We start from the raw sequence: 20,507 nt of genomic DNA on the forward strand, positions 1-20,507 counted from the left end.
AAAAAAAACAACTTGACCCCAAAGAACTAGTTAATTATAGACCCATCTCAAATCTCCCTTTTCTGTCCAAGATACTAGAAAAGGTGGTATCCTCACAATTATATTCCTTCTTAGAGAAAAATGGTATATGGATTTCCAGTCAGGATTTAGACCGTATCATAGTACTGAGACTGCTCTCCTTAGAGTTACAAATGATCTGCTCTTATCATCTGATCGTGGGTGTATCTCTCTATTAGTTTTATTGGATCTTAGTGCTGCGTTTGACACAATTGACCACAACATTCTTTTGCATAGACTTGAATAATGCATTAGCATGGTTTAAATCATACTTATATGACCGCCATCAGTTCGTAGCAGTGAATGAAGATGTATCATATCGATCACAAGTGCAGTATGGAGTGCCTCAAGGCTCGGTACTAGGGCCGCTACTCTTCACGCTTTATATGTTACCCTTGGGAGATATCATCAGGAAACATGGTGTTAGCTTTCACTGTTATGCTGATGATACTCAGCTCTATATTTCTTCGCAGCCCGGTGAAACACACCAATTTGAAAAACTAATGGAATGCATAGTCGATATAAAATACTGGATGACGAGTAATTTCTTACTGCTAAATTCTGGAAAAACAGAGGTGTTAATTATAGGACCTAAAAACTCTGCTTGTAATAACCTAGAACACTGTCTAAGACTTGATGGTTGCTCTGTCAATTCTTCGTCATCAGTTAGGAACCTAGGTGTGCTATTTGATAGCAATCTTTTCTTTAGAAAGCCACTTTAATACAGTACAAACTTCATAATTACGGGAAGCAGGAGGCGGGTTGAAGACTGCACTAATGTTTTTCATTTCATAATCAAATAAAGACAAAACAGCACCACAACCCCTCGCGGACGACTGCCATGCACAAACGTAAGCAAAACACAAAATAAAACCCAAATAAAATAAAACCCAAAATCTCCTCCGTGGGACTCGAGACCGGTTGGTCGAACAGGTGTTGCTCATTTCCAATTACTCCACCGGCCTCGCTCCATTCTCACAGCCACGTTTCTAGCATTTGTAAAACTGCATTTTTCCATCTCAAAAATATATCTAAATTACGGCCTATGCTCTCAATGTCAAATGCAGAAATATTAATCCATGCATTTATGACCTCAAGTTTAGATTATTGTAATGCTTTATTGGGTGGTTGTTCTGCACGCTTAGTAAACAAACTACAGCTAGTCCAAAATGCAGCAGCAAGAGTTCTTACTAGAACCAGGAAGTATGACCATATTAGCCCGGTCCTGTCCACACTGCACTGGCTCCCTATCAAACATCGTATAGATTTTAAAATATTGCGGGCAGCAGATTATTTTTCCTATTTGGCACCTAAACTCTGGAATAACCTACCTAACATTGTTCGGGAGGCAGACACACTCTTGCAGTTTAAATCTAGATTAAAGACCCGTCTCTTTAACCTGGCTAACACATAACATACTAATATGCTTTTAATATCCAAATCCGTTAAAGGATTTTTAGGCTGCATTAATAAGGTAAACCGGAACCGGGAACACTTCACATAACAACCGATGTACTTTCTACATCATTAGAAGAATGGCATCTACGCTAATATTAGTCTGTTTCTCTCTTATTCCGAGGTCACCGTAGCCACCAGATCCAGTCTGTGTCCAAATCAGAGGGTCACTGCAGTCGCCCGGATCCAGTACGTATCCAGACCAGATGGTGGATCAGCACCTAGAAAGGACCTCTACTGCCCTGAAAGACAGCGGAGACCAGGACAACTAGAGCCCAGATACAGATCCCCTGTAAAGACCTTGTCTCAGAGGAGCACCAGGACAAGACCACAGGAAACAGATGATTCTTCTGCACAATCTGACTTTGCTGCAGCCTGGAATTGAACTACTGGTTTCGTCTGGTCAGAGGAGAACTGGCCCCAACTGAGCCTGGTTTCTCCCAAGGTTTTTTTCTCCATTCTGTCACCGATGGAGTTTCGGTTCCTTGCCGCTGTCGCCTCTGGCTTGCTTAGTTGGGGTCACTTCATCTACAGCGATATCATTGACTTGATTGCAAATAAATGCACAGTCACTATTTAACAGAGATGACATCACTGAATTCAATGATGGACTGCCTTATCATGACACACTGTTTTTCTAGATCTTCACTGCAAGCTCAAAACCCTTTAGTTTAGATTAGAGACGGTGATGGTGATGATGATGGTATATCTGATATGAAGATGAATATGAAGCATAAAGTGTCTCTGATCATGTGTTATATTAGTGTAAAATATCGACTGATTTGATATGTATTTCATTAGTGGAGCTGTAATAATCAGAACAGAAAGCAGCTGAACGATGACGCTCATAATTCAGTTATTTATCTGACTCCATTGACTGTTATTATCATTTAACTTTAAAGGTCAAATATTTATTAGAAGTGATGGAGAAACACAGGATTTTAGATTTAAGAGCATTTAGATTAAGAAAGATATAATCACTTTATCTTATCTATAAAGCTAGATGTTTAAATATACAGACTGCAGGAGAGAATAAACCTGATTACAAAATAAATGAATAGAAAATCTTGATACAAAATCTGCTTATCTGTGTGTTTATTTTATTTTAGGTTGATTGAGCATTTTCATCACCAAAGCTTTAAGTTTCCACCAGTAACACAAACTCTTCAACTGCAGGAATTAAGATCTGACAAGTTACACATCTGCTGTTGAAATCTTTCCGGATCCAGAAATCACATGAAGAATAAACTATTTTGTGAGCGGCCTTGAGGTGTGTGCAGCAGGAAACATTTCCAGACAGACAGAGACGTGTCAAATCTTGTGTGTAAAGCTGTGTGCCGGTATGTTGCACAACCTTTTAAACATCTGTCTGGGATCAACAGTAATGTTTTTTCTTATAGCACGAGCTTTGTTAAACATGGAATGTAAGTACTGAAAATAACTAAAATTAAACCAAAAGTTCCTAAAATCTTAAGACAAATGCTTGGAGATCAAGAGGAGATAGAAGCACATCAGTATTTCCTCTCAATGCAATTTCCTCTCAAATTAAGTTTACCACAATTCTAATCAGATTCAGCTGTCAGATGAGACCAAAATATACTTTATATAAATTCTAAATATAAAATTTTATTTCTAAAAATATACTTAAAGTGAAATTCCCATGTAATTTGTAAATTGCATTTATTTGAAATTATTTGTGTGTGTGTGTGTGTGTGTGTGTATAGTTACAATTGTTTAAACATGAAAATATAGTTTTATATATTTAATAATGGTACAATTAATTGCTAATATATTTGCAATGTACTATAAAAAAGAAATATGTTTGCTGTAGAAATTAAATGATGCATACAGTAAACAGCTGAAGCACAGACGAACAAAAACCAACAGGACAGAGAGAAAAATGAAGGCAAGGAAATTAATGTCACTTCCTGTTGCCAGCAGGTGGCACTATGACTATAATCGAATACAGGCATGCTAATGTGCTCAGGACAGGACTCTTATCAAAATTTTCAATTTGGGGCAGATTGGACAATGACCAGTGTATTTAGCTCTTCCTGACACTTTTTAAAATGTTGCTAGGAATCCATAACAGCGTTAAACATGACACTTCCTATTACCAGCAGGTGGCGCTATGACTATAACTGAATTTGGTCATGGGTGTTTGTTCAGGACAGAACACCAATCACACCTGTGAAGTTGTTTGGGGAAGATCGGACATTGCTTGCCTGAGTTACAGCAACTTCCTGTTTCACAGCGAAACTTCAAAATTTGTCAGGCTGCCAGGGACACACCCCTTGACGAAAACTCAAAACCTTCGCAAAACCTTGGTGTGCAAAGTTTCGTGAGTTTTGGAGCATGATTAGGGCCTCAAAAATGTGATTCAATTGCGTCTCTGAAACGCCGGCCAGATGGAAAAAGTTCAAAGACTTGGATGTGAGGGATCCAGAGTGATTTTCTTAAACATTTTCCTCATTCTGGATTTATACAGTTCTTGAAGGGTGGGCAGGGGAGCACCAATAATCCTTTCGGCAGTCTGAACCGTTCTCTATAGTCTTCTGATATCCGATTTTATAGCTGAACCAAACCAGACAGTTATTGAAGTACACAGTACAGACTCAATGATGGCAGAGTAGAAATGTTTCAGCAGCTCCTGTGACAGGTTAAACTTCCTCAGCTGGAGAAGGAAGTAAAACCTTTGTTGGACCTTTTTAACAATAGAGTCAACTAGAGTCCACAAACAGGATCCTGACATAAGTTCATGTTTTGTCCAGATGTTGCAGGATGAAGTGCAATCCCATGTTGGTTGCATCATCCATTGACCTGTTTGCTCGGTAAGCAAACTGCAGGGGGTCCAGTAAGGGTCCAGTGATGTCCTTCAGATAAGCCAGAATCAATTTTTCAAATGACTTCATGACGACAGATGTTAGAGCCACCGGTCTTTAGTCGTTAACCCTGTGAAGTTGATCCCCGCGAATACCCGTGTTGAGGCATCTTCTCTTGATAACCACGAAAATAACTTAAAATACACTTTCAGTTTTGATCGTACAGATAAGAGCAATTCATTATTCGAATCCGTAAAGTGTCTACTTTTTGTTGTATACAGACATAATAACAACAATGTCTTTGTCTTCTCAGGTGTAAATCACAATGATATCCATGATAATTGATGCCTACTCGCATATGCCCTTTACAAACAAAAAGTGTTTTAGAAAATTTAAATCAATTACACAAACTCTCCAACTGCAGGAATTCAGATCAGACAAGTTACACATCTGCTGTTGAGATCTTTCCGGATCCAGAAATCACATGAAGAATAAACTATTTTGTGAGCGGCCTTGAGGTGTGTGCAGCAGGAAACATTTCCAGACAGACAGAGACGTGTCAAATCTTGTGTGTAAAGCTGTGTGCCGGTATGTTGCACAACCTTTTAAAGAGCCAGTAAGATGAAAATTCTAAGCTTCCTATCACTGTTTATAAGTCCTGTACAATAGGTTTAAATCCATCCCAGGTTAAAAAACATTGTCATTTTGTCAAAATATAATTTTAAAATTACCTCAATTCTCAGAGATCCCCAAGCGGTTCGCGTGAAGCAGTTCAAAAGATTCAGTTTCCTTAAACCCCACCTTTCGTTAGCATACTGTGTTCTGATTGGTCAACTGACATAGTCAGGTTTGATTGGTTGTTCCGCACACAACATCAAGGTAAACAATGCGTTAGCATCTTTTTCGGTAGAATTATGTCTTATTCCTCTCACCACGAAGCAAACAGTAAAATAAAAAACTTTAACAGTCTCGCTGCTTTTTCTTCTGTGTGGGTGTATTCAAGCCGCGCGCTTCAGTTTGAATCTGAATAGCGCGTTCAGCGCGGGGGCGTGGTCACATTAGATATAATGAAGAGAGACGTGAAAAACGGACATCGCGTTGTTTTCATATGGATTACTTTATCACAGAATATCTTTTAGCAGCACTTGTTTAGTTTTAAAGAAGACATGTCAAGCTTTCTATGGATATCTCTCTCATGTCTCTTCGTTGAGTATTCACAGAGTTACACTTCATTTTAATGACGTGTTTGTAAATGAATATCATCAGCACAGACAAAGGCTGCAGACAGCACACATACTGATAAGAAAACAGACACATAACTTCATAATCATACTTCGCGTTGTGATTCGGAGATGCTCGTTGGTCTAAATAAAGTTGGTAATGAACCCTCTTTTATGGCCAAACGCTTTGAAAATCCCGCTGTACTCACCGAGATTAGAAAAGCAGTCATCAGTGAAATGTTATGAACACAACAAAAGGGATTTGTTGTACTGCTCTGGTATTGTGGTAAAAATGAATTTTAGCCATTGGTTCTTCTGATCTTCATTCTTTGGCAGTGAAAATAAAACAAACCTGTCTTTACAATTAAAAACACACTGTCTCCTCGGCATGATGCTCTCACACCAACCAGAGCGTCTGTGTGTGTGTGTGGGGGGGGCAGGTCAGAGTTCAGTTTCTCTCAAGACGGTAGGCGGAGATTATTATGCAAAGTGTCCCTAGTGACGTACATAGAGATGGGCAAAAGATTTGAAATCTATAACGACTCGTTTCAGCGATTCAGAGTCGACTCCTTACTTTAGAAGCCAATAACTTTATAAATCGTGTACTTTTTGGTTTAATTACTTTGCACATTGTTTACACTGATGGACAGCTACACCATACACTGTAATACAGGTCATTTTTTGTTTCCCATCTGTGTGGCTCTTTAAACATCTGTCTGGGATCAACAATAATGTTTCTTCTTATAGCATGAGCTTTGTTAAACATGGAATGTAATTACTGAAAACAACTAAAATTAAACAAAAAAGTTGACCACAATTCTAATCAGATTCAGTTGTCAGATGAGACCAAAATATACTTCATATAAATTCTAAATATAACTTTTTATTTCTAAAAATATATTAAAGTGAAATGTCCATGTAATTTGTAAATTGCATTTATTTGAAATTGTGTGTGTATGTGTGTGTGTATACACATACGCACACACACAAACTGAATTACAATTGTTTAAACATGAAAATATAGTTTTATATATTTAATAATGGTAAAATTAATTGCTAATATATTTGCAATGTACTATAAAAAAAGAAATATGTTTGCTGTAGAAATTAAATGATGCATACAGTAAACAGCTGAAGCACAGACGAACAAAAACCAACAGGACAGAGAGAAAAATGAAGGCAAGGAAATGAATGTCACTTCCTGTTGCCAGCAGGTTTAGGAATCATAGGAAAGGTTCAGATCAGACATTTATTGAATTTGCACGAGAAAAGAGTATGCTGTTTGATAGGTTGTGTGCTTCGAATAAGTGTCAGATTTTAATTTTTTACGTGAGCTGGTTTTGTTAGAGGAATTTAAAAGTTTTACTCCTGAGCGTATTGTTGTATATCTTAATGAACAAAAGGTGACATCATTGTCCCAGGTGTCTGTTTGTGCTGATGAGTTTGTGTTGACTCTCAAGGTTGTTTTTACTCCTGCTCATACTGAGAAGGTTTTGTCTGTTCCCGCTGTTTCGAAAGATCAATGGCGTTCTAAAATTGATCCAAAAGCTAAGGAAGGAAGGGAATGTTTTTACTGTCATAAGCCGGGACACCTTATTGCTGACTGTCTTTTTGTTAAATGCAAGGACCAGGGTGCCAGTACTAAAAGTGTTGCCTTTGTTAAGACTGTTGATCTCACGGACTGTGAGAGTTGTGATGACTTTGTGTCTGTTAGTGAACAACCTCTGGATCAAGTCAAGGTGACTATGTTGCGTGATACAGGGGCGATGCAGTCGTTTATAGTGGCTGATACATTACCTTTCTCTGAGCGTACTTTTTGTGGAAGTCACGTGTTAGTACGGGGTCTCGAAATGAGCACTCTGAAGGTTCCTTTGCATCAACTTTATTTGAAGTCAGATTTGTTTTCAGGACTTGTGAAAGTTGGAGTGCGTGACAGTTTACCAGTGGATGGAGTGAACTTTATTCTTGGTAATGATATAGCAGGTGGTAAAATTCTTCCTCTGCTGGAAGTTTGTGATAAACCTGTTTTGTCGGATTACACTGATAAATTGTTAGAGAAATTCCCTGAGGTTTTTCCTGTTTGTGCAGTGACAAGAGCACAAGCTCGTAAATACTCTGATGCAGATCATTTATCCTCTACTTTCATGGATTGTGAACGATGCTCTGTTGGTGGAGATAGGTAAGCCAAATGACAAAGTCATTGTTTTGAAGTCAGATGATTTAAACGTACAAGACACCAGTCAGAAAGTTATCGCAGCTCAAACAGATGATTTTTTTAGAAATAGATGTGAAAAAAGTAATCCACGTCTTTCCTTCATTATTTTATGACATTCCTTCTCGTACTACTATTTTGCAACACGACGTTGACGTGGATAATGCCGCTCCCAATAAGCAACATGCTTATAGATCGAATGTTTTTAAACGTTCTGTGATGAAATCTGAAGTTGAGTATTCGTGTGATAAATGGTCTAGCTAAGCAGTTTTAGTTTTAGCCCATGGAGTTCTCCGTGTTTACTTGTGACTAAGAGTGATGGATCCGATTGATTTTGCATTATTTTTGGAGGAAATCACTTCACACAACTCTAGAGATCTGTTGAAGATCTGTGTTAAGATGGGGGCCAGCCGGCCAGCACAGGTTTTCAGACAGGATGGTGTAACGCCAACCGGGCATGGTTTTTTTACTTCTTTTGTTCTTCCTGAAGACCTAAACATATGAACCCAAAAAATAAAAACAAACTGAGGCCTTATAACGATACGACTAAACAGTATACTCTCATCCTTAATGTTTGGGACAAAATCTCAAATTTAGTTTATCTGTCTGAATCATTTAGAGACAACAGGCAGCAGAAAGACAGAACCGGTCTGATGTTTGTACACGTCCTCATTTACCTGTATAACCATGCTCCGCTCTGTCTCCTGCACTGCTTCAAATGAGCTGAACTTAACAAACAGTACCATGCTATTTTCATTAGAAGTAACATTTTTAAACTTTGTTTTAAAACAATACATTGGGCCTAAATCTTTTGCTCATAACATATGTTTGGTATTTTGCCAAATCTATAGTTCCTTTTCAAGGAAACTTTGAACTGCATAGAGGATAGAAAGGATAGATATAGATAGAGGACACAGTGTTTCATTCTCCACAGAGGGAACCATGATTACATTCGTAACCTGAGATGTTTTCAGAGAGATAAAAACACACGTCTCGTCCTGAAAGCCTTGCCTTGTGCTAGTAAGAGAAAGACAAGAAAGGTTTGTCTAACGTCTCAAATGCAGGTAAACCTCACAAACCAGGAGTTCAGATCTTTGTCTAAAAAATAAACAATTTAAACTAGATATTAAGCACATTAATAATTAAATACAAAATTTAATAAAGAAAAAAACTGTATGAACTAGCTTTAATATACAAGTATTAGTTGATAAATATATATTTTTGTATCAACTCAAATTTTTACTTTAAACGAATTCAAAATTTAAATGCAAAAATATTAAGCTACTTTTAAGTGAAACCAACCAAAAACAAACCAATTTTACAGCATGATTGTGTCTTTAATAGGGATTTTGTCTTTCTGTGCATGATCCACATCCACAATAACACATTCTTCTTATAACATTTGTTATATACATATGTCTTCACGTTAGATTTTCAATGGAGAAAATAATTATAGTGTGATGAGGGGTGTATGCATTGAAACTTTACAGTGGATGGAAACCTTCTTGAATTGTATGGAATTACATTTGTTTCAATAATAATGAACGAAACCTTATAAAACTGAACGTAAATTTTTCAGAAAATATCAAAAATATGCCATTACAAAAGAAGAAAAAAACAATGACTCAGTCGCACAAATTTAACAGGCTCTTCAAATATACTTCATTCTTTGTTAATGTATTTCAAAGATTCGTTTTCGATAATCATGGATTCTGAATTCATTGCCACAGATTTTGCTTACGTTTCGCAGTTTTTCGTTTGGTGTTTTGACACAAACCTCTCATGGGGGCGGGCTTAACAGTGATCTACTCTGATTGGATAGTGAGCTTTTGATGGACAGGTGCTCTCTGACGAGGAAGTACAGACGCCACCCAGTGGCGCGTATATTGGAAAGCTCTCGTGATTGTGATTTGTATTACTAAATATGTAAATAATATTTGACTTTCGATCGTCTCAGTCTGTAAAGATGAGCTCTTGTCCTTCAAGGCAGCTTGAAGTAAGCATGTATTACTGAATGACAATAATAACCCACAACAAACTGTAGCACACTGTAACATGAAAAACTTGTATCGATGTTACTGGTTACTTTAGTAACACAAACTTACTTCAAGCTACCTGAAGGACAAGCGAGGAGGAAGATGATGCCGCTCCGTGTCTCTGTCTCCAGAAAGCTCATCTTTACTGAGATGATCGAAGGTCAGATTTTATTAATATATTTAGTAACACAAGGTATGACGTATTGCATACAAATCACCACTAGAGCTTTTTTTTTTCTTTTTCTATTTTTATTAATGCAGAGAACAAAAACATACAAAGGTATAAACATACATCACATTATATCCATCACAAAAAAACAACATAAAGAATAAAAAGAGGGCCAAAATCTAGCTTTCTAATTAGCTTTCTTATTAGACACTGAGATTACACTGTAATAGTTTTCCATTTCTTTTAGGAAAACAGAGAAGACAGGTTTACAGTTGGAGAATTTGCATTTGTGAATGTGAAATTTGTTTAGGAATTTTTAAAATTAATAACAAAACTGATATTTTCGTCTGTGGGGTCAGAGTCATAATACCCAAATATAATGTTTTTCATATGTACTGAGAAGCCTGGCAAAATCTTACACTTGACAAACACCAATATCATCCCAAAGTTTCTGAGTTTAGTGACATGACCAAAATAAGTGTACAGTTTCTTCAGAACTCGAACAAAAAGAGCGTGTAAGATCAATGTCAGATTTAAGTCTTCGTATTCACTTCTTTACAGGGTAGAACCTGTGTATGAGCTTAAAATAAATGTCTTTCACTTTGACTGTGAAAAAGATTTTTTTGCGGTGGAGACCAGATTTAATTATCGCGAGAACTTTCCAATATACGCACCACTGGGTGGTATCTGTACTTCCTAGTCAGAGAGCACCTGTCCATCAAAAGCTCACTATCCAATCAGAGTAGATCACTGTTAAGCCCGCCCCCATGAGAGGTTTGTGTCAAAACACCAAACGAAAAACTGTGAAGCGTAAGCGAAATCTGTGTCAATGAATACAGAATCTACGCTTATCGAAAACGAATCTTTGAAAAACATTAACAAAGAATGAAGTATATTTGAAGAGCCTGTTAAATTTGTGCAAATGAGTTCATCTTTTTTTGTTTTCATAGTTTTTTTCTTCTTTTGTAATGGCATATATTTTTGATAGTTTCTGAAAAAGTTACATTCAGTTTTATAAGGTTTCGTTCATTATTATTGAAACAAATGTAATTCCATATAATTGCTCCTGCATCACATTAAACTGCACGAAAGAGAGAATTTGTGAGCGTGCACAGAATCTGGTTCATTTTAATTCACGTGAATACGAATGACACTGGAAGCCAGACATGTAAAATTTCCTTCACTTAAGGGAAGAATAAGGTGGATAGTGGAAGCTTGCATCAAGGTGGTCCAAAATCACCACTTATCAGAGTAAAATCAGTAAACAGCAGACCCACCACAGAAGGGGCGTGTCTAGAGCAACATTTGCAAAAAAAAATAAAATAATAATATGGCATAATCTAATGTACTCTATTAAGAAGTGCAAACCTGCAAATTAACTAAATAAAATAATACAATTAATGCATATTTACAATAAGCACTTAACTCAAGTATTACATCATAAAATAAATAACTAGAGAAGGCTGACTATAATCAGCATGCTTCCATTTAGTGGGATAAGCCTAGTCTTCCCCTGAATTAAAAAAGCTCTTCTGGTCTTCAGTGACAAAGTTTGTGCGTGCACACGCAATATCTGAGCCAGAGTCCATTCAGAGAACACCGTCTGTTTAAAAGTCCAGTTTTGTGAAGCAAATCCGCTTCCGAGTGAAGAGATTCGTGCACTCGCATTACATGCATCACTTGATATTATTAGCTCTCGACATTAAGATAACGCTATAGAAACCGCTTAAAATGAAGTACATCAAAGAGAAGAAAGCCACACTAGGTACCCGTATATATTGCTCATGCCATGATCCGCCCACTGCCAGAAGAACTGAAAAGTAAAAGTAAAAAAAAAAAAAAAAACCCCGCCCCATACCTGCACAGTGTAAAAAGTAAGAGCACACCTGTGTAAGAGCACACCTGTGTAAGAGCTGTACCTGTACCTGTGTCAGCTTGCGGTGCAGATGGAGCTCTCTTCATCCGCTGAGGATCAGGACAGCAGGATTCACTCTGGATCTTTATTTCTTCAAGACCTTTTCTTAATCGAGATTCAGGACGGTTTTAAAAACATTCTGGATCAATCTGCATTTTTCCTCTTCTCACAGGTACAGAACTTTTATTATTAAGTTGGCTTGAGAGAGCCAACTTACTGATATTGTATTTAAACTTCTTATTATGTTGGCTTGGCAACAAGCCAACATACTGTTATGCTATTTAAACTTCTTCTTTTTTTTCTTATTATTATTTTTCTGACAGAAATTCTGTACGCTACTCCTCCTAGGGCTTTAAAGCCACGAGCCCCAAACTCGGCAGACACCTGCGGGATAGAGCGGTGCTGGTTGCTATATCTTTTCAGACTGATCAGACTTAAAGTTTTTTTTTTATTAATTTTTAAATGTAAAAAGTCATTACCCATAGACTTCCATTGTCTGAGAAAAATCGCGCCCCTACTGGTTGCAATACCCGGAGTTTTGTTTACTTTCACTTTTACATTGGTTAAAAATACAAGTAAATAATACAATTTCCCTCAAACTGACAAGCTAAACCAACATATCTGATTATTACAGGGGTCAGGGCTCATTAATAATTTATTTCTGGGCAGAGACCAGTCAGACGAGAGCAGAATCACGGCTGGTCAGCTGCTGGAGGCATTGTCTCTTACGGAGCTCACAACGAGCGAATTTATTCTTATTTAAGACCTTTTAAAACGGCGATTGCACGCAATCCACACGTTAGAGCACACCAAGAGCTAAATTCAGATGTTTCTGAACTGTTTAAAGTAATAACATGATATATTCGCGGCAGCCAAATGTCCGCGAGCTCGCGATTTCTCTGAACACTTGAAGTCCACATGACAGCCGCGTTTCGGGGCGAGATCGGACAAATAAATAGGCTACACATTTCATTCACACTGACAAGCTAAACCAACATATGTTATTATTACCGGGTCAGATCTCATTTATAAATTATGTCTCTGGCCAAAGAACAGAGAGAAAGACAAGAGAGAAATGAGCGCTTCCAAAAATAATATCACAGCGAATTTCACTAATCCACCCATTAGAACACAACAAGAGCAGAATTCAGGTGTTTTTGAACTGTTTATGTGTGCAAAATGAAATGTAATTTGACAGAGTGATACAGCTTATGAATACTGGAAGGAAAAAAAGTCACGACAGCCTTTTAACTCTGGAGTCAATTAACGCATATACACGTTTTGAGTCATTTTCTCCTGATAACCCCGAAATTTACTTAAATTACACTTTCAGTTTTAATCATACAGATAAGAGCAATACATCAATCGAATCTGTAAAGGGTCTACTTTTTTTTGGATACAAACATAATAAAAACAAAACTTTGTGCACTTATAAAATAAAGATAACAAACAAAGTGCAGCCTTGGTCTGCGCTGATCTTCATTTACAAACACGTCATTAAAATGAACTGTAACTCCATGAATACTCAACGAAGAGACATGAGAGATATATCTATAGAAAGCTTGACATGTCTACTTTTAAACCAAACAAGTGCTGCCGAACAAATATTCTGTGATAAAGTAATCCATATCAAAACAACGCGATGTCCTTTTTTCACGTCTAATGTGTATGGAAGGCCAAGAGGGTCAAATACACGTGAATTTTAACGTGTCTCTGTAAAGGGTCTACTTTTTTTGGATACAAACATAGTAACAACAAAACTTTGGGCACTTATAAAATAAAGATAACAAACAAGGTGTGCTGTCTGCAGCATTGGTCTGCACTGATCTTAATTTACAAACACGTCATTAAAATGAACTGTAACTCCATGAATACTCAACGAAGAGACATGAGAGATATATCTATAGAAAACTTGACATGTCTACTTTTAAACTAAACAAGTGCCGCCGAAAACAGATATTCTGTGATAAAGTAATCCATATCAAAACAACGCGATGTCCTTTTTTCACGTTTAATGTGTATGGAAGGCCAAGAGGGTCAAATACACGTGAATTTTAACGCGTCAACAACACGTTAAATACGTGTATTTCATGCGTAGACAACACGTATTTAATATTATTTATTTATCGGCGCTGCTCAACATGGTAAAGTCATTTATATATTTTTTAAATAGCTTCTTAAAATACTATATTACTCCGATATTATATCCAATATTGTTTAACGGTTAAATACGTGTTGTTTACACGTGAAAAATCAGCGGGTATTTAACGTGTATTTCACGTTGAAATACACGTGAAATACACTTGAAGTACACGTTAAAAATCAGTTTGAAGAGGTCAATGTCATTGGCTGCTGAGGACTTGGGTCAAACCACTTCTGTGAGCTTAGAGGGGTGTACCATTCATAGACAGGCAACCACCATTTAACATGCTATAGATCAGCTTATTCAGCCTTATTATTTAGTCTTTTTTCTTTTCTGTTTAGTATAGCCTATAGAAATAATATATTTAAGTTTCAGTTTTATGAAATATTTATTTTATAATAAATATTAATTAAAATTTTGTGGTGATAGTATAAAGTTTATAAAAGTTACAGTATTTTGTAATGAAACAGGACTTTTTGTTTAGCTCTTGACTCGCCAAAGTATTCTATATATAGTGTCCCTTCTTTAATTTTTCAGTAATGTGTGATAACTTAAAATATGTTGTCAGTACTATTAAAATAAGATTACATTGAATGGTATTTAGGAGATTATGGTTTTTGCATGACTTATTTCGCATTCTGCTAGACAACCCTGTCGTAGCTGTTATCATAGCCTAGGCTTTTTATTAAAAAAAGAAAACAGCAAGGGACCATGGAAAAAGACTGTTGCAGGTGTATTTTTTTATGGTATTATTATTTTTATTTTTTTGCAGCCGGGCAACTCAAGAATGTTGGGCACACAAGTACTGTGGCTCTTTTGCCCCATGGCCAAGATGGCCAAGCCAACATCAAAGTTAGTTCACTAACTTTTAATTCTAGTTATTATTATTCTTCTGAGACTAAACTGTTGACTGCTACTCCTCCTAGAGCTTTAACTCTACAAACTCCAAACTCAGCCCAGCTCTTCAGACTGATCTGAAGTTAGTTGCTATATCTTTTTAGACTGATCGGACTTATACTTTTCATAAAACTGAAGATTAAAAATCATAAAAATCCCATAGACTTGCATTGAAAAGCCTCTGCTCATCTGAACATTCCGTGAACTCCAACTGTCAAAAATTCAAATCTAAACACACTGAAGCCCATTAGACTCAATCAGACTAACCTATGTACTATTACTAACCCATTCAAACTCATTCAAACTCATCTATCTATCTATATTCAAACTCTATCTATCTATCTATCTATATATCTATCTATCTATCAAACTCATCTATCTATATTAAAACTAATCTATCTATCTATCTATAATCAAACTCATCTATCTATAATCAAACTCATCTATCTATCTATCTATATTCAAACTCATCTATCTATCTATATTAAAACTAATCTATCTATCTATCTATCTATCTATCTATCTATCTATCTATCTATATTCAAACTCATCTATCTATCTATATTCAAACTCATCTATCTATCTATCTATATTCAAACTCATCTATCTATCTATCTATCTATTCAAACTTATCTATCTATCTATCCTAACAACATGCTAGCCATGCTAAAAATCATGCTAGCAACATGCTAGTCGCATGCTAATCATGCTAAAATCATGCTAGCAACATGGTAATCATGCTAAAATCATGCTAGCAACATGCTAATCATGCTAAAATCATGCTAGCAACATGCTAGCAACATGCTAAAATCATGCTAGCAACATGCTAATCATGCTAAAATCATGCTAGCAACATGCTAGTCGCCTGCTAATCATGCTAAAATCATGCTAGCAACATGCTAATCATGCTAAAATCATGCTAGCAACATGCTAATCATGCTAAAATCATGCTAGCAACATGCTAATCATGCTAAAATCATGCTAGCAACATGCTAGTCGCCTGCTAATCATGCTAAAATCATGCTAGCAACATGCTAATCATGCTAAAATCATGCTAGCAACATGCTAATCATGCTAAAATCATGCTAGCAACATGCTAGTCGCATGCTAATCATGCTAAAATCATGCTAGCAACATGCTAATCATGCTAAAATCATGCTAGCAACTTGCTAGTCGCATGCTAATCATGCTAAAATCATGCTAGCAACATGCTAATCATGCTAAAATCATGCTAGCAACATGGTAATCATGCTAAAATCATGCTAGCAACATGCTAGTCGCATGCTAATCATGCTAAAATCATGCTAGCAACATGCTAGTCGCATGCTAATCATGCTAAAATCATGCTAGCAACATGCTAATCATGCTAAAATCATGCTAGCAACATGCTAGTCGCATGCTAATCATGCTAAAATCATGCTAGCAACATGCTAATCATGCTAAAATCATGCTAGCAACATGCTAGTCGCATGCTAATCATGTTAAAATCATGCTAGCAACATGCTAATCATGCTAAAATCATGCTAAAATCATGCTAGCAACATGCTAGTCGCATGCTAATCATGCTAAAATCATAATAGCAACATGCTAATCATGCTAAAATCATGCTAGCAATATGCTAGTCGCATGCTAGTCATGCTAGAGACATGCTAGCAACATGCTAATCATGCTGAAATCATGCTAGCAACATGCTAGTCGCATGGTAATCATGCTAAAATCATGCTAGCAACATGCTAATCATGCTAAAATCATGCTAGCAACATGCTAGTCGCATGCTAATCATGCTAAAATCATGCTAGCAACATGCTAATCATGCTAAAATCATGCTAGCAACATGCTAGTCGCATGCTAATCATGCTAGCAACATGCTAATCATGCTAAAATCATGTTAGCAACATGCTAATCGCATGCTAATCATGCTAAAATCATGCTAGCAACATGCTAATCATGCTAAAATAATGCTAGCAACATGCTAGTCACATGCTAGTCATGCTAGAGATATGCTAGCAACATGCTAATCATGCTAAAATCATGCTAGCAACATGCTAGTCGCATGCTAATCATGCTAAAATCATGCTAGCAACATGCTAATCATGCTAAAATCATGCTAGCAACATGCTAGTCGCATACTAATCATGCTAAAATCATGCTAGCAACATGCTAATCATGCTAAAATCATGCTAGCAACATGCTAATCATGCTAAAATCATGTTAGCAACATGCTAGTCGCATGCTAATAATGCTAAAATCATGCTAGCAACATGCTAATCATGCTAAGTACATGCTTGTCACATGGTAGTCACTTGCTTGTAATGCTAGCAATATGTTAATCACTGTCATTTTTATACTTCTTAAACTTTTAAATCTTTTTAAACTTTTAAACTTTTCACATTTTCAAACTTTTCAAACTTTTCAAACTTTTCAAACTTTTCAAACTTTCTAAACTTTCTAAACTTTTCAAACTTTCTGGTCAGGCTTTCTCAAGCCAACTTAAAGTTTGTCTTGACGAACTTTTTTATCTAGTTATTATTATTATTGTTTTATTATTATTATTGTACAGCTTTATTTTCATATGGTGACTGGATTATTTGCAATTTTATCAGAATTGTTTTAATAGCTGCTACATTATTGAATGTGTGTAATAATATAACATTAGATTGTTTGTTTTTATAATTATAAGAAAAACACACAGAAAACAGCTGGTGCATCAGAAACCACAGACGAGCAAAAACCAACAGGACAGAGAGAAAAATGGAGGAGAGAAATGAAACACAAACCACTGGATCTCAAGAGAAAAGCAGACAGAGATGTAACAGTATGAAGAGATCAAGACTGTCGTGTAAGTGTTTGTTCACATTCAGACAGATTCTTCAGACTTTCTGCAGATGAATGAAACAGATCTGTGATTGTTTAATAGACATGTATTATTGATCAAGAACATAAACTTATACATTCAAACAATCTATATGTGGATAATCTGATTTATATATATTTCTAGTTTCAGATGATCCAGGAGTTGAGGGAAAGTTTCATTCTGATGTTAAAAGCTCTTCAGAACTTTCTCAAGAACACACAACATCAGTGAAACACCAGCAGCTGAAGACCTGAACATCTTCATCATCATCAACATCACCATCATCTTCATCATCTCAGACTCCAGACTCCAGTCTCTTCAGCTCCAGAACTGTTTTCAGACTCATCTGATCACAAACTAACAGACTAATGAACCGTTTCTTTCTCAGATCTGTGTCTGAGAACCGTTTTATTGATCTGGAGCAGCACTTTATGAGATTACTTTCACATCTGCATCACACAGAGACTCGTTTTTCTTTGACAAAATATCAGTTCAAGTGTTCACTGCATCATATATTCCATGCATTTTCATTTCTGTATTTCTGTATATTGTGAATTATTTAAGAGATTCTATCCACCTTATTTAATGCTAACAGAAACGCAGGCGTGACTATTTGTTATTAAATGTACAGTATCTGGCTTCCGCTGTTGTACAGTTCCAGTTATTTTTAGCACGTTATGTTTCCTGACGTTGAAAAACCAGTCCAGTATTGTAGAGATTCTCAAGTCTGGCTCAGGATCCACTTTCCTGCCGAGTCTATCTCCAATCCTGATCAAACTCACTCTTTCTAGCGATCCTGAAGACCTTGATCAACCGGTTCAGGTGTGTTCGATGAGGGCTGGAGAAAAACCCTGAAACAACTGCCTTATTGCTTGTCATGTTATTTTAATGTATTATCATAATTACTGTATAAATACACTGGTCTGTAGTGTGAATAGATTTACCGTTTACAGCACTCTAATCCGAGTTATTTGCATATCACAGCTAATGGAAGGTGGATATATCTCTGAATATTTTCATACTCTTCCATACTGTTTATTGAACATTCATTACTCGTATTGTAAAAGAATGCAACAACTATTGTGTTTGTACGACTGAGTTATGCTAAACTATTCTGCATGTTTTTATCCGTTCTCCAACCACTCGTCATGTGTGAGATCAGATCATGGTGAGAACCTGGAAGGAGTGAATCGATCTGAACAGACAGCGCTCCATTACAGGACCCAAACACTCACAAACATAGTCACATATTGTTGGAATTGGTGCGCGGCTCTGCTTCTGACCCAGTGTCTCATCTGTCTGTCTCGTGTCCTGTGATTTTTTTGTTGTTTTAAGTGATTGAGCCCGCATTCTCTTTGTGGCAAAATGAAGTTCAGCGTTGGCATGTTACTTTGGCTGGCTGTGTGCCTTCTCAGTGGTTTAATCGCCGAAGTATGGAGTTTATATGGAAACGCCGGAATCCTTACCTACACGCGGGACCAGCTGTTGTCACTCAGACACACAATCAAACTGGAGGACTCTGGTCTGGAGCTGCTGGTCAAGTATCCGCAACTCAAAAACATCGGAACGCGAAAAGGGACTAAAATATAGAAAAGAGGATCAAGTGGAGGAGTGAGAGAAAGACTGAGGAGGCGCAGCAGCAGACATCCCCTACCAGTAATAACTTTCTGATGAATGAACTGACAGAGTAATCTCATCTGTTTTACGGGTTGAAAGAGGAGACTTGGCCCTGGTTGCTTTTTAAAGAGGGGGGACATTGGAGAGGAAGTATATAGAGCACATGTGTCATCTCTCCAGAAATGGTGCGAGGAAAGTTCCTCAGAGATAAATCTAACAAAAACAAAGGAGCTTGTCTTTTATGAAAAGGACCCTGTGCAGCCCCTTATAATTAGGGGACAAATAGTAGAGGTAGTAGAAAAGTTCAAATACCTCGGTACATATATTGATACTAATCTAAAGTTCAGTGAAAACACAGACTACATTTTTGAAACCTGTAACCAACGTCTCCATCCACACTCCTTCAGAGTGAGCAAGCACATTATGGAAATAGTCTATAAGAATCTGATAGAGAGTATTCTAACCTTTAACATGGCGATGTGGTATAGTAATTTAAACGTAAAAGGGAGAAGGAAGCTGCAGAGAATAGTAAACCTTGCATCAAAAATCATAGGGACAAATCAGAAACAATTAAGTTCAATGTATGAGGAAGTTCTCAGGAAAAAAGCTTTTAAAATAACAAACGATCCCAACTCATCCACTCAATAGGGAGTTTGAACTCCTTCCCTCTGCCAGATGTTACAAAGTACCCAGGGCAAATTATTTTATTCCTAATGCAATTCGGACGCTGAACAACACGTCCCGCTGATGTATTGTAACGTAATTACTACTGATGTACTGCATTTTGCCCTGAAGATGTCTGTGTTAGACTTGTTGTTCTTGTTGTTTTTGTTGTTGTTGGTTTGATTGTTGTTTTTATGAGACCGAAGGGAAATTTCCACATTGTGGACAATAAAATGAAAATGAATGAAATGAATGAATGAATGAATTCATGCTATTAGTTTCTATATAATACACTGTGAAACAGCATTTCTGTTATTTATGGCTCAGATGACTGGCCTTAATTAACTGTTTTATATATATATATATATGCTGAAATAACACTATTTAACATCATATTTGCGTGTTGCTTGTGTGTGAAGGTGCTGTATAGTGTTGCGTGTACAGTTG

General features: G+C 36.7%; 1 protein-coding gene across 1 annotated transcript in view; it reads left to right on the top strand.

Moving 5' to 3' along the window:
• The window catches only part of LOC127941565 (alpha-adducin), a 190,907-nt gene that overhangs the window by 83,444 nt on the left and 86,956 nt on the right, over window positions 1-20,507 (top strand). The window lies entirely within an intron of this gene.

The sequence above is a fragment of the Carassius gibelio genome, chromosome A21 (genome assembly GCF_023724105.1).
Source record: "Carassius gibelio isolate Cgi1373 ecotype wild population from Czech Republic chromosome A21, carGib1.2-hapl.c, whole genome shotgun sequence".
In the NCBI taxonomy this organism is placed as follows: Eukaryota; Metazoa; Chordata; class Actinopteri; order Cypriniformes; family Cyprinidae; genus Carassius; species Carassius gibelio.